Source organism: Myxocyprinus asiaticus, chromosome 23, assembly GCF_019703515.2.
Source record: "Myxocyprinus asiaticus isolate MX2 ecotype Aquarium Trade chromosome 23, UBuf_Myxa_2, whole genome shotgun sequence".
NCBI lineage: Eukaryota > Metazoa > Chordata > Actinopteri > Cypriniformes > Catostomidae > Myxocyprinus > Myxocyprinus asiaticus.
Window position 1 is genome coordinate 11,719,985 of NC_059366.1, and position 9,901 is coordinate 11,729,885.

The window sequence follows — 9,901 nt, forward strand, 5'->3', positions numbered from 1 at the left end:
GATAGAATCTCCTATAACCAAGACGCATTCAACATGATTCTCAGTGGGTGCATCACTGAGTGGGGAGAATCTATTGGAAACACTAACAGGAACAGGAGAGTGGAGTCGCTTTGCTGAGCGAGTATGCCACTGAGACGTAACCCAAACGCCCTGGCTCTACAGACGGAACCAAAGTGTGTGTGTTGCTCACTGTTCTACCCGCATCAGAAACGTTATCTACCAGCTTCTCTTTCTCACTGACCTCCACTAGCGTTCAGATGCGTTTCTCTAACTCATTAACCTTCTCCGTCAGCCTGACTAATTCCTTACATTTATCACATGTAAACCCCTCACTGCTGATGGAAGAAGCTATAGTAAACATGTGGCATGCAATGCAGGAAGCAATAATATGAGCGGATGCCATGACTTACCGCAATTGTTTTTTGTTGTTGTTATGGTTGTTCTTGAGCGGCGAGGGTTTGAGATCGATGTGAATCCCTCACGCAATTGTTTGCTGTTGTGTTAGTTCCTGATCAGCAGATGTTTGAGATTGATGCAATAATCCATGTAAAACATAGAGGAGAAAACGAATGCACACAGTCGAAAAGCGAGATGTAGACGAGCGGAATAAAGAAAAAGAAAATGGGTGCGTGTGGTAATATACACGCAGTTAAAACAGTAGAAAAGTGAAAAAACAAAATGAAGCAAGCTGTAAAATGGCAAAGGATAAAACGATGAGCGTACAGTAGTGGACAAAATTATTGGCACCCTTGGTAAATATGATCAGAGAAGGCTGTGAAATATTTTTCACAAAAATTCACAAAAATCTAACTTTTAATTGAAATAAAACAATTGAAAGAGGGGAAATATCTCATTATTAAATTTCTCCAAAACACCTTGGCCACAATTATTGGCACCCCTATAAATTCTTATGAGTAAAATATATCTGAAGTATATTCCCATTCATATTTTACATTTTTTAGTACACCTGGGTGACTAGGAATATGAAATTGTTTAGCCATGACTTCCTGTTTCACAGGGGTATAAATATGAGGTAACACACAGACCAAATTCCCTTAATCATCAATCACAGTGTGTTAGACTAAAGAATATAGTTCTGATGTGTGGCAAAAGGTTGCTGAGCATCACAAAATGGGAAGTGGCTATAAGAAAATAGTCAAAGCACTGACTATGCCCATTTCCACCATCAGGGCAATAATTAACAAGTTCCAATCAACTGGAGATCTTAAGAATTGGTCTGGAAAAGGACGTGTGTCTATATTGTCTCCGCGCACAGTGAGAAGGATGGTTTAAGTGGCCAAAGAATCTCCAAGTATCACAGCTGGAGAATTTCAGAAATTAGTTGGGTCTTGGGGTCAGAAAGTCTCAAAAAATAAAAAAATAAATAAAAAAAAAAAAAAAATATCAGACATCACCTACATCACCACAAGCTGTTTGGGAGGGTTTCAAGAAAAAGCCTCTGCACTCATCCAACAACAAACTCAAGTGTCTTCAGTTTGCCAGACACTACTGGAACTTCAAATGCGACCGGGTTTTATGATCAGATGAAACAAAAAAATGCTTTTTTGGCAGCAAACACCAGAGATGGGTTAGATGAACACAGAGATGATGTACCCAATGCCCACGGTTAAATGTGATGCTGGATCTTGAATGTTGTGGAGCTGTTTTTATGCCAGAGGTCCTGGATATCTTGTTCGGATACATGGAATCATGGACTCTATCAAATACCAACAGATAAAAAATAAAAACCTGACTGCCTCTGCCAGAAAGCTTACAATGGGCCCTGGTTGGATCTTCCAGAAGGACAATGATCCAAAACAAACATCAAAATCAACACAAAAATGGTTCACTGACCACAAAATCAAGGTTCTGCCATGGCCATCCCAGTCCCCTGACCTGAACCCCATAGAAAATTTGTGGGGTGAACTGAAGAGGAGAGTCCACCAACATAGACCTCTGAATTTGAAGGATCTGTAGAGATTCTGTATGGAGGAATGGTCCCAGATCCCTTGCCATGTATTCTCCAACCTCATTAGGCATTATAAGAGAAGACTCAGATCTGTTATCTTGGCAAAGGGAGGTTGCAAAAAGTATTGAATAAAAGGGTGCCAATAATTATGGAATATTATAATATAGAGGAATAAGCAATGCTAAGCAGGCTAGCAAGATACAAACAAGCAGACTCATGCAGCAACCGGAACAGGAAACAGGCAATCAACAAGAAAACAGGAATATATATATATACACACACACACATACTGAGATGCAGATAGTTTATTTTTTTATCTAAATCATAGATCTGGACCAAGTGTATTCAAGCAACAATTTCATGGTAGGTACAACCTGGAGAATTAGGTTTGGCAGTTTAAGTAGTAGCCTGATTTATTTATTTTTTTCAGCTAATAAACTATAATAAGCATGAGCAATATTTTTAGTTCCTAAACGTTTCAAGATGAAAACGGTGAAATAACATTTCAAAAAATAAAAAAGTCACCGGCAGAGGGAGCCATAGAGGTCTTAGCCTACTAGATAAACGGTACATAATGTTAGCCCACAATCAATTTATCATAGTGTCCACAAGTTTGTAATTTGAGACATGGTAAGTAAAATTGTATTTCAGACAAAACTGGAACAACATAACCGCGGTGCATCTATTAAAAAAAGAAAAAAAGAAAGAAAAACATTTGTTGTTGCTGCGTGGAATCATGTGGGTAAAATTATCCAAGCGATGCACACACAAACCTTTGTCTACGAGGCATGAGTATATTCAACAACAACAAAAATCCAGTCGTTGTTTCCTTGCTTACAGGAAGCTATAACACGTTGGAAATGAAACAACATACTATGGAGAAAGCAACTGTTACTGAACATTAAAATATAATTATGGTCAATCAACGCATGAATGACAATTATAACGAAGGAAATATTTAGAAACGTGTTGGAGAGAGTTTATTGGAAAGGAATATTGTGTTGATATATCCAACTGCAGCCAATGTGTGCGGAGCTCCAGTGGCGCAATCGGTTAGCGCGCGGTACTTATATGGCAGTACGTTGCAGAGCAATGCCGAGGTTGTGAGTTCGAGCCTCACCTGGAGCAGAGTTTTTGCAACCCGACGCGAAATAATGAGTCTGTGCAATTTTCAAGATGAAAATGGTCAGCTATTGTTGACGTGCTGTAATATAGTACAATATTAAAAAGTGGGGCGTGTAATGATTTTGAAATGATTTGCACTTGTGCTTATGTGGATTTTATAATATTATATAATTATAATGCAATACATTACGAATAAACCAGTCTAGATTAAGGGTTTTTCCTATGTAGTATGTGCGGGGTTCCCCCTCCGTATTTGCTAACATTTCCATAGATTTCAAAACTGGTATTGTGATGTCAGGGGTTCAGTCATGTTTAGTGTAATTCACTGCAGTACCTCCCACTAACAGCAGGTGGTGCGCTACGATAATCTTAAAGGCATTTTATACAGCGTTATACAGCTGTAAAACATGGAACATAATTTCCCTCTCATTTGCTTTCCTGGATGTTGTAATAAGATTTCATATAAAAAATTAAATAATTTAAATATGCAGCCTGTTAAAGTTAGATACAGAAAATGAAGAACTCCCATGCATACATGCATTGTGACTTATCAAACACAAAATCAGTTACAAATAGTTTATTATGTACATTTTTGATAATAATCTTATCATATTTTCTTACCATTAGAGAAACTGTGACTTTAACCATGAAAACACTGCACGTTTTCATTTTAAGTCTAAATACTTGACCAATAATCTGTTTTATCACTTCCTGATTCCTTACTTCATGGTAAACAGACTAATTTTTCTCAGAATCAGAATCTTTGCCCTCAAATCTATTTATTTATTTATTTATTTTTGTTTTACCCTCTGGGGCTCTTCTGGGTAAGATGTTTTCAAGACAAATGGTGTGTTAAATATGTCAGATTTACTTAATTCCACATTTGTTCTTGACATTACGGATAAGATCTTTGGCCTGACAATAACATTTATGTTGGAGAGAATCAACAACATATTCTAAAATACCTGCACCTAGGCACTGAGCCAGATCTGATCTGATTTCTTCAGAGAGGCAATGTTGAACCAACGTTGTAATAGCTTCATTTCTTTCTGTAGGAAGATTCTTACTCAGTTGACAGGACATGCACTTTGAACTATGATCTGTGCATTTGTTGTAACAGAAATAGGTAATGTGATTCAAACGCAACTGGTGCCAGTGAGTAAGCACCTGTCAAGCTTTCTTGAGGTGCAGCTCAGAGGAGATACTGCTATATGCATCAGATAAGACACTCTGTGAGAGAATGAGTCAGCAAATCTAGTCTGGAGAGGCAGCCGCAGACAGCTGACCATAAACCTCTCTTTAACTAACTCCCCTCAGCCACACATCAATCAACACACACCCACTCATGCGAAAACATATACACTCCCCACACTCAACCTCAGATTTGGTATCACGACAAATTAAATGACTATAATTCATATTGATATCTTGGAAAGGGCAGAACCGAGCTGATGCATAATGACATTGAGGGATTTAGCCTCCTTTTGTTTAGCGGCCCACTAAGCAGCACTAGAGGCCAGAAACAATTAGCATGAGATCTGTTGAAAATAAGGTTAACACAGGGAAAGAAGCAGCTTTTCTGTGGCCTCACAGAGGAGACATCACATTGAGACATACAGCTTGGTCAGTGTGATGAACTCCCTCTCTGGAATGAGCAGTGGATGCAATTCACTGGTGAGCTTTTTCCATGCGTTTTAGCTTTGCAGTTTATCAGGAAGGGCTGTTACAGAACATTTTTACACCAGAAGGAAAGATCATTCTTCATTAGAGGTCATTCAACTGTTTGCAGCAAGTTTGCGGCTAGTTTCGATTTTTTGTAAAGGTGTAAACTTAGCAAAATTGATGCGTTTTCAAACGTGGCTGTGGCCTTAATGTGAGTGGAACATTATTAAAACATCTTAAATGACTGTAATTTGGATTAACAACATAACAGTTTAGGACCGTTAATTTGTAATATTTTAATAGTGCACTGTGTGGTTAAATATGTATACTGCTACACCTAAGTTGCATCCCAAACTGCACACTTCTGCAGTATTCTACGCCATTTTGTAGTGTAAGTAGTGCAAGTAGTATTTTAACACTGAAAATGGAGCAAAAAGAAGTGTACTTTAATTATCTGGATGATGCACTTTTTCAGCTGTCAAAACGGAGTGCGGAATGTTGGACCTTTCATGTACTCAATGAATGCGTCTTGCTGTACATAGTGGAAGGGGCGGATTTACCTGGCTGCACTGTTGGTTTGACAAAACAACTGTAAATAATGGACAATGTAACAGCTAGCGAAACTTCACTGGATTCAGCACTTTACAAATGTGAGTTGAATGCTTTACCATCACCCCAAGCTGTGTGAATATGTACGTTGTTTAAGATAAAAGTGTTGAACTGAGGTTGGCTAACGCGCTAAAGCTCATGGCAACACATCACGTGCGCTTGAAGCGTAACTTCCATCAGCTGTTAAATGGTGAATGCTTCCGTGTAGTAAAAAAAATTTAAGTGTTCCATTTGGGACAATACCACACTTTGGAAATTCACATACTCATGGCTGAGTGCATTGTATATTTTGTAAGTGCATAGTGTATAGTGTGCCATTTGGGACACAGCTCTAGACAATGACATCCATGTTATTTGAACAATAGGAACAATTATTGTGTAAATTATGAAGAATAAAATTACAATGATGTTTCCTTAACATAGGCCTCAGAACAGTGTAAGTAGTCTCCTTTGCTACCATCTTAAAAAATAAAATGTTTAAAGGATGTTTAAACAATGTTCAACTAAGGCTATGTTAATACATGAAGACTAAAATCTGTTTAGTTTTTTGTAGGCTGAACAGGACAAAAACACATAAAATCAGATTTTTACAAGCCTTATCCAAACCACATTCGTAAGTGGTTTGGAATATGATTAAAATCAGATTTTTGTTAATGTGTCTTAGTCTGAACGGTCAGATCGAATTTCATGTTTGTTTGTTTTTTTGTTTGTTTGTTTGTTTGTTTTCCTCCAGCATTTGTTGTGTGCGATGGGTTGTTACGTCGGATTTTGGCATGAATAATGCATGGCACTTTGAAGGGAAAACAATGGAGCTGTTCAGGTTGTAGTCCACAAACCCGGAAGAGATTTCGCCATGGATTCCCTCTCTAATTGCCTGGTAAATTGGTTTTTATAATGGCAGTTTGGGATTTATACTGTATGTAAAATACAGTCTATGTATGTGGACTGTATGTAAAATATGGTCTATGTATGTGGACATTTTGTTCTACAACATAAATTTCACACATTAATTTTGAAGCCTTATTGAAGCAAATTACTTTTTACAAAAACACATGACGGCTTAAAAAAAATGTAAGTATGGGGTATGAAAGTGTGTAATTTATGTTGTAAATCAAAACGTCTATGTATCTTTATGTAATTTTTACCACAGACCTTATTTTACTCATAAATCCAAAACTCCCATTATAGGAAATTCTCGAGGGAACCCATAGTAGATTAGTCTTCCGAGTTTGCCTACAAATTGAAGTCACTATAAATGATGGCCACACTGTAGGGTTGTTACAAACAAATTTTTCAATTAAAACGATTTAAAAATTAATTCAAAATTTCCATTTTATTACACCTTTCTGCCCTCCAACATGGTCACAGTGGGAGGTAAAGTCTCAGAGGCCAGTAGGACCTAAGGATGATTTCCTCTGAATGGAACGCACCCATATGTCATGTATGTTACAGGGCAGCCAAAGCAGAGCAAACGTCTTTAAAAAAATACAGACATTGTATTACCCCCCCAAAAAGATACGCAAAGGTACGGTTACACAATCTGACTACGAGCCACCACAACGTGATAATGTATTGAATGCCTCACTTGAATACGGGACACTTGAGCGTTTTGGTCATTTCAAGGAAATACAGTAGCCGTCTCGTATGGGACGTCATAATTTCATCCAAAATACGGAATGTCCCGACTAAAATGGGACAGTTGTAAACCCTAGCAGCAACAAACATTGCATATGCCACCTCTGCTGTTTTTTCAACCATTTACTTAAAATAGAAAAGGCCAATGAGAATTGGCGAGTGGAATTTGCATGCCACTCTCCGCCCCGGACATACGGGTATAAAAGGAGATGGTGTGCACCACTCGTTCAGATTTATACTGAGGAGCCGATAGAGAGAGTCCCGGCCATGTCAGCAGCCGGTTTAACGCCGTGGCAGGAGGGACAAAATGTCTTGTTCCCTCCATCAGGGAACAGAGGTTACACCAGTAACCTAGACGTTCTCTTTCTGTCAGTCACTCGATGTTGTGTCGATGTAGTGACACTAGGGCTTCCTATAGGAAATGCCACAGATGCTGAACTGTGTCATGAGGTACGGAAGAGTGGACAAGGGCAAGCTGCTGTGTGCCTTGCAGCGAGCGCTCGACCATGTCGTGACCTTCCAGTGAGTTAGGTAAGGTGTCTCTCTAGTCCCGTTAAGGGGGAGGAGGCACTTACCCAAGGAGGCTACAGGCGGTGACCTTTCCTGATTTTTGCTGTTAAGCAGTTTCCCGCCGAGCACCTTCTAGAATAACACTGGGAAGTGCTCTTCCCTCTCCAGGGAGGGCACTACGGAGACCACATCCTACCAGAGGGAGGTTAACATGTGGAGAATACCTCACATGGACTTACCAACGGGGAAGTTCACATATGGAATGATACCACCGGGAGGACCCTATCTACAGAGAGGGTACACAAGCAACAGTGGCTGAAGAAGAGCAAAGCTCTGATGAGGTGAAACACAGGGTTCACCTGAGGGGAAACCGAACAGTGGAAACATGTCACATGGGATTACAAAGAGGGGAATCACCACGTATGGAGCACTGAACCCAAGTACACAGGCTCACCTGAAAAGGGGTATACCACGAGTACTGGGCCTGGTGGTGTCACTCCTCCAACGAGTTTGTCACCGAACAGTGCTTAAGACTTAAAGAGCCGTCCAGGGTTCACCAGTTACAGGGAACTGTTGTGGACAAAATAACGCACATTATCACCTTGAAAAAGGGGAAAGGCATGAATGCAAGTGGTACACACAACCAGCTGTCCGGCCTACCTGCTGTTACTCCGTAACACTCAGGATGAAACCAGTTCTATGCGTAGGTTGTAAAACCTCGTAAAGGTATTGGCCATAGCCCAACCCGCAGCTCTGCATATGTCCACTAGAGAGGCCCCCCTTGCTAGTGCCCAGGAGGATGCAACACCTCAAGTGGAGTGCGCCCGGACACCCATGGGGTACGGCAGTTCTTGTGACTGGTAAGCCAAGGAAATGGCATCCACAGTCCAATGAGCCAGCCTCTGTTTGGAGACAGCTTTCCCCTTCTGCTGCCCTCCAAAGCAAACAAAGAGCTGCTCCGAGCATCTGAAGCTCTGCGTGCGGTCCAGATATATGCGCAGGGCGCAAACAGGAAATAGCAACGACAAGGCCGGGTCTTCCTCCTCTGAAGAGAGCGCTTGCAGGTTCACCACCTGATCCTGAAAGGGAGTGGTGGGAACTTTGGGCACGTAAACAGGCCAGGGTCTCAAGATCACGTGAAAGTGTGCCAGCCCGAACTCTAGGCATTCGCTGGTGACAGAAAGCACCTGTAGGTCCCCCACCCTCTTGATGGAAGTGAGCACCACCAGGAGGGCCATCTTCAGTGACAAAGTGCTGAGCTCGGCCTGCTCCAGGAGCTCAAAGGGGGCTCTCTGTAGTTTTTTGCAGGAAGGACCACAGAGAGATCCCACCAGGGAATCAGGCGCAATCTAAGAGGATTCAACCTCCTCGTGCCTTTGAGGAACCTGGTGATCAAGTCGCACTGTTGTGAGGGTCTCCCATCCAGTGTATTGTGATATGCTGCTATAGCAGCCACATACACCTTCAGGGTAGAAGGAGACAGCCGTCTCTCCAGCCCTTCCTTACTGTAGGAAAGACAGCACAGACCCGACCGCGCACCTCTGTTGGTCTTCCCCACGGGAAGAACACCAGTTATCGAAGAGATGCCACTTGAAGGCATACAGCCTTGTGGAGGGGGCTCTGGCCTGGGTGATTGTATTTACCACCATTGGTGGAAGATCTGCTAGGTCTTCTGCGACCCGTCCAGGAGCCAGACGTGGAGGTACCAGAGGTCTGGCCACGGGTGCCGGAGCTTGCCCTGCCCCTGAGTGAGAAAGTCCTGCCTCAGGGGAATGCGCCAGGGAGGGACTACTGCCAGGTGCATCAGATCTGAGAACCAAGTCCAAGGTTTTTTCTACCTGGGGAAGCTCGATGTATCCCTTAGCCGCACTGCCGTCGAGGGTAGTTAGGATGAACGAGCCCGCAAAGCGTGTACAGGCAGAAAAAGGTGCCTTCCACGACTTCGTTAGCTACTCGTTTCCAGGAAGAAAGGCACTGGGGAGGGGCACGGCCATGAGTCGCACTCTGAACCCAGAAACCACTCATCCAGCCACGAATGCTCAGGGCAAGGTGGAGGGTTCCACTCTAGCCTGATGTTCGCAGCCGCCCGGGCAAGCACGGCTGCCATCTCAGCGTCCGCCTCATCCTGAGCTCTACCACCCATGAACGGGAGCTCAGAAGATTCGTCTGCTTCCGACAGCAGAAGCCCACCCTCCGATGCTGCAACCGATAACTCATCCTTATCACGAGCCACGAACGAGATATTAAATCCACCCTGAGGCAGACCACCTGCATCACGACAGCTCTTCTGGGTAGAATGAGCGTGCTGGGGGATGGGAGGTCCGCGGGGGCTGAGTCGGCAGAAACGCCCCCATGTCTGCATCCAGATCACCTGCGGCGCTCACTGACCCA

The 9,901-nt window shown here is 42.4% G+C and overlaps 1 non-coding gene across 1 annotated transcript; it reads left to right on the top strand.

Annotated features, from left to right (window-relative positions):
- The first annotated feature begins 3,003 nt into the window (after positions 1–3,003).
- trnai-uau (transfer RNA isoleucine (anticodon UAU)) lies at positions 3,004–3,097 on the top strand. The gene is made up of 2 exons: positions 3,004–3,041; positions 3,062–3,097. It is a non-coding gene; the product is annotated as a tRNA-Ile (tRNA).
- The last annotated feature ends 6,804 nt before the right edge of the window (positions 3,098–9,901 follow it).